The sequence below is a fragment of the Aethalodelphis obliquidens genome, unplaced genomic scaffold, assembly GCF_003676395.1.
Source record: "Aethalodelphis obliquidens isolate GAN/ISIS:26980383/991018 unplaced genomic scaffold, ASM367639v1 scaffold13, whole genome shotgun sequence".
NCBI classification, from domain to species: Eukaryota; Metazoa; Chordata; class Mammalia; order Artiodactyla; family Delphinidae; genus Aethalodelphis; species Aethalodelphis obliquidens.
Genome location: NW_020837957.1, coordinates 27,553,742 through 27,559,741, shown reverse-complemented (window position 1 = coordinate 27,559,741; position 6,000 = coordinate 27,553,742). Strand labels below are relative to the sequence as shown.

At 40.5% G+C, this 6,000-nt stretch overlaps 1 pseudogene across 1 annotated transcript; it reads left to right on the top strand.

The window, feature by feature from the left end:
- Positions 1–1,935: 1,935 nt before the first annotated feature.
- On the top strand, positions 1,936–2,840 carry LOC113624472 (ferritin heavy chain pseudogene; annotated as a pseudogene). The gene has a single exon (XR_003434348.1). The product of XR_003434348.1 is annotated as a ferritin heavy chain pseudogene (transcript).
- The last annotated feature ends 3,160 nt before the right edge of the window (positions 2,841–6,000 follow it).

Here is a 6,000-nt window from a genome sequence, read left to right as displayed (position 1 = left end):
TTTATAAGAAAAAGCTAGCTACTGCATTAGGAAATTATAGTTGGCTTATTTTGAATTCTCATTCCAGAGATTTTAAATGTTACTGTTACTAAAATGATGATAGCTCAGAAATGGCCCATTTAACAGCTAACTCATTAGTTAAAATTAAGCTTGATATGAATGGAGTAATCTCTAGAGGGAGTATATTTTAGAATATTAAAGAAAGAAACAACTACTACAAGTATCTGCCCACAAAATCCAAATCAACTGAGCAAGAAGAGAGTCAAAGCAGTTTCTTGATAGTTTGAGAGTCCTTATATGTGTTACTTTTTCAGCTGAAAACTCAGGATTGCTACAACTACACTCAATTAATATTCTTTGTTTTATTTGTAGTCAAAGCCAGGACACACCATCAGAGGGTGGGCAGGGAAGCCTTGTGTGTAGAACTTTGATGGTGAGTCCCTGATACATCATCTAGGTTAAGTCATTAACATTAGAAGCATTTGATTTTGAACCTGAAAAGTGGAACCATGAATCTGTCATTACAAGAGACAGTGTGATTAGCAGAAAGAAGTATTGGCTGTGTTTTTTTTTTTTTAGTGTATAGTTTTATCTTTACCAGAGCACTTGTTCTGAAATGCTCCTTCTGAAATTACCTCTTGCCCTACTCCTTTTATTTTCTAATTTAGCAGGTATTTATTGAGCACCTACTATCTGCCAAATATTGGGTGGTGCACCGAAGGTATTTGTTTTGCTACCATATTTAAGAAGTATATTTTTTAAAAATTAATTTGTTTTATTTATTATTTTTAATTTTTGGTTGCATTGGGTCTTTGTTGCTGTGCGTGAGCTTTGTCTAGTTGCGGCGAGCAGGAGCTACTCTTCGTTGCGGTGCGCGGGCTTCTCTTGTTGTGGAGCATGGGCTCTAGGAGCGCGGACTTCAGCAGTTGTGGCACTCGGGCTCACTAGTTGTAGCTCACGGGCTCTAGAGCGCAGGCTCAGTAGTTGTGGCGCACGGGCTTAGTTGCTCCGTGGCATGTGGGATCTTCCCGGACCAGGGCTCAAACCCGTGTCCCCTGCATTGGCAGGCGGGATCTTAACCACTGTGCCACCAGGGAAGCCCTAAGAAGCATATTTTTATTTGCACTAAGAAAAATTAAGACAGGTTAGTCCCTATGATGCACAAAAATGAAAACAAATACATTAAGATACCAGTTTAAACATTAACAACCTATATATCAAAATTTTGGTATGATTGCTTTTTGAGAAAGTGGTTTTCAAATTCCTTTTAAGATTTGCTTTGTCTAGGAAATGAACATATATCACAGCGGAGGAAAACTGAGTGGTTAAACATATGAAACCATGTTCAATTTTACCGGAAGTCAGAGCGAAACAAATCATTCTTCAGATTAAAAAAATTGGAAAGTATCAACCATTGGCAAAGATGTGGACAAGTAGCATGGTTCATTCCCTCAGTGGAAATCTAAATTAATATACTCCCTATGTAGTACACATTGATAATACCTATAAAATTTTAATTGTTTATACCCTTCAACCCAGCAATTACACTTCTAGTTATACATTATAGACTAGAGAATTTGTCTCATGCGTGAAGTGGGAGATAGGTATAAGAATCTCTTGTTTGTTGAAACATTGTAATAATAGAAAGTAGAAACATTTTCAATGACCATCCTCAAGGAAACTTGAAACTTAAATTTAAAATGGTATAGTGGGGCTGCCCTAGTGGCACAATGGTTGAGAGTCCGCCTGCCGATGCAGGGGACACGGGTTCGTGGCCCGGGCCGGGAAGATCCCACATGCCGCAGAGCGGCTGGGCCCGTGAGCCATGGCCGCTGAGCCTGCACGTCCAGAGCCTGTGCTCCGCAGCGGGAGAGGCCACAACAGTGAGAGGCCCGCGTACCGCAAGATAAATAAATAAAATTGTATAGTGTGACAGTCCTCGCGGAGAGTCGCCGCGGTTTCTTGCTTCAACAGTGCTTGGACGGAACCCGGCGCTCGTCCCCCGCTCCGGCCGGCCGCTCAGAGCCAGCCCTCGCCACCACCTCACCGCGCCCTCCGACCGCCCCAAGGTCCCCGCCGCCGTTACAGCGCCGAGCAGCCACCGCCACCGTTTCACCTCAGCCGCCCGCCATGACGACCGCGTCCCCCTCGCAGGTGCGCCAGAACTACCACCAGGACTCGGAGGCCGCCATCAACCGCCTGATCAACCTGGAGCTCTACGCCCCCTACGTCTACCTGTCCATGTCGTACTATTTCGACCGCGATGATTTGGCTTTGAAGAACTTTGCCAAATACTTTCTTCACCAATCTTGTGAGGAGAGGGAACATGCTGAGAAACTGATGAAGCTGCAGAACCAACGGGGTGGCCGAATCTTCCTTCAGGATATCAAGAAACCAGACCGTGATGATTGGGAGAATAGGCTGAATGCAATGGAATGTGCACTACACTTGGAAAAAAGTGTGAATCAGTCACTACTGGAACTGCACAAACTGGCCACTGAGAAAAATGACCCTCATTTGTGTGACTTCATTGAGACTCATTATCTGAATGAGCAGGTGAAATCCATTAAAGAATTGGGTGACCATGTAACCAACTTGCGCACGATGGGGGCCCCCGAATCTGGCATGGCACAGTATCTTTTTGACAAGCACACCCTGGGAAATAGTAATAATGAGAGCTAAGCCTTAGGCTGGCTTCCCATAGCCACAGGGGTGACTTCCCTGGTCACCAAGGCAGTGCATGCATGTTTGGGTTACCTTACCTTTTCTGTAAGTTGTACCAAAATATCTACAAGTCCTTTCCTTAGTACCATTCCTTCAAATAAAGTAATTTGGTCCCCCCCCCATAAAATGGTATAGTGATACTGTGGAATATTATCTATCAGCTAAGAGAAATACCACAAAGATGGATTTAAAAATCATAAAGTTGAATAAAAAGGGCAAGTTGTAGATTATGTTCTACTTATGTAACATTTTTAAATGGACAAATACATTCATATTATAAAGAATTGATTTATTTCTATATGTATGCATATATATGTATATGAATATACAATACAAATACAAACACATATATGTATATGTAATAGTATAACAAAACACACTGGAAGGATACACCTAAATTCATAAAAGTGGTTTCCTCTGAAGACACTGGCAGGGTAGTCGGTTTGGACTGGAGTTGAGGGGAATGGTCAAGGGGACTTGAATTTTATCTGTAATGTTTTACTTCTTGTATAGAAAGACAAAGAATTTGTCAAAATGTTAACAATGTTCAGTTCTGGGTGTTGACACATGGGTGTTTATGAAATTATTTTCGTTTTTCTATATTTTGAAATTTTCTTATAAACAAGATCTTTTTTTTTTCTGGAAATCAATCTTCTACTTTGTGCCTAGGTTTGATAATTTGTGCACATTTCACACAATAGTAATGAAGGGGTCTTGGAACAAAGCGTGTGTAATTCTCTGCATAGCTGCCTGGCACATTTTCACCAAGCCAGCCTAAAAATAACTGAAAAGTAAAAGTATGATTGGGTAGAGGGCCCCTCAGCTGACCTTCAGGACTTTTGGGTTGTCCGTCAGTTAATCTTGTCACAATCACATAATTATGAGGTTGGTTTGAGCTTGATGAACCAATATATACAAGGAAAATACACTGTAACCAGAACTGTGCCATGTCAAAGCCCTTGGGATACAATGATCTTCTGGTGTTTCTACGTGAGGTTTTCCTCAAGGTAACAAGGCCTTTAAAAATAACTTGCTTTTCAGGCATATCACCCTTTGCAAAGAATATGCCTCTTCTCCAAGCCGAGTTGTATATTCCCCAAAATATGCTGATGCTGCATGTCCATCACATAAATACCCAAATGTCACACCATACCCCAGCAGGTTACAGCTGGGCAGTACAATACCTTTAAAAGCAGTGGGGCTGCAGAATTCTATAGAAAAGACCATTATATCCTCCTCTGAAAGAGAATCTCATAAGCTGAAATACCAGTTAATAAAAAATACAGGACAGAGAAAACTAACAAGGCAAGGATACAAGTGCACTCAAGCGATACTCAAAATTCCAGCTGAGTTGAACTTAGAGTTATTTAAGAAAAGTCAAATATCTGAAGAACTAGTTTGGGAGCCTCAGTGTGTCTTTTTTTTTTTTTTTTTTTAAGGTACATACCACTTAGCTCTCTGGAAAAAAAAAGTTGAAAGGGGTTTCTAACCAACAGAATGAAATCTGAGACTGAAATCTCAGGTCACATGCAAAGTTAAAACTCAGCATTCCCAGTAAAGGTTTCTTCCTTCTAAACTTTGTATTTTGAAAAATTTCAGGCCTTGAGAAAAGTTGAAAGAATACTCAGTGAAATTCTGAAGGTATTTGGCACAATGAAAGACTGGAAAATAATTTACATGAGGAAAAAATCTATAAAATTTACTAATTTCTATGTTTATTTTTACAAATGTGCACAAACTCTACAAATGTATATGCTTTGCTTATGCATTTAAATTTAGTAAAATTACATTTAAGGAAAAGCAGGAGGAAATTTGGCAAAAAGAGAAGAAACAAGAGTAAGGAACAAAAAGCCATATAGAACGCACAAAACCCTGTGACGCTTCAGATTTTTAAACAGGGCCTGAACAATTGGTTTGCTTGATTTTTAAAACAGAGTTGAAGTTGTTTTAATATTCTATAGAGAAAACTGAAGGGGATCCTAGTGGGACTGTGTAGTGTCAGAGACCAGAGGCAAAGAAGGAAGTACGTTGTCCTTTCTCAAAGGGAAAAGTGAGTGGGAAGGGAGGAGGCTGTTTAAGTTAATGAATGCTTCCTTCCTTTCTCTCTCACTTCAGGAGTAGCCAGAGACCAAAGACCTGCTTCCTTCTCCTTTAGTATCTGTGCCTTTAGCATTTAAAGATGGCCAGCATTTTCCAGCAATGTTAATAGTAGTGTGGATATGATTTTTTCTATCAACATAGTATAAAATAAGAGTGATATGCAAAGGCATTACATTACACATTATTTCTACTCTTAGTGGCTCCTGGCTCTTTCTCTCCTTTCTCTCAAGCTAACTTGAGTCAGCAGCCTTATTTGCTCCAGCCCAGGGACTTGGTTTATCTCCTCTTTGTTAACGGGTCTGGCTGAGATCAGGAAGCCCCTTTCTCATGCTAAACCTGTGGCTTCCAGGTCAAGCTTCATTCATGCTGTTTATACCACATACTTGCTTCCTGCCTGGGCAAATTGGTTCCAGTTCTTCCAGGTCAGATGTATTCTGCTGTCTCCTGAGTCTTGGCTTGCGTTAACACCCAAAGCCCTTGTGTCAGTGTCTTGTTGAGCCTCTAGAGGGGCATCTATCTCAATGGTTGTTGCAAAACTTCACTATTCTCCATCTCTAACTATGGGTATCTATCTGTGGAATGAAGCCGTCCATAAATTCAATAATTTTTATTGGATACTTGTTAGAGGCAAGGAGCATTGTACTCTGCTGGGAGCTGGGAATACAATGTTGGTTAAGATAGCCATGGTTTCTGCTCTCATGGTTCTTATCGTCTAATGTGAACTTACACAGACAGCCTGCTCCAAGGAGGGGCCAGCTTTTATTCACTAACATGAACTGTACACAGAAAATACTGAATAAGTACATGTGTGTATGTTAGTGGGTGGGAAGCAAGATTAGAAGTAGGGAGGCTAAAGCTATCACAATTGTACAGGTGAAAAAATTGTATAGGTTAGATAGTATTTTGACTGCAGTGGAAATAGTGAGAAGTGATAATTTGAAGATAGAGCAAACAGGCCTGGGTTTGTTATGGGGTGTGAGAGACATAGAGACAGCAGTGAAGACCCATTTGTTTTTGACCTGAGTCACTGAATGAATGGTTGAGCTATTTACTGAGATGAGGAGATGGAAGATGTGTTCATGGGAATCAGGAGTTTAGTTTTTGTCATGTAACATTTGATTTTCCTACTGAACACATTGAGTAAAGATGTTGAGATGTCAACTAAATACATGAGTT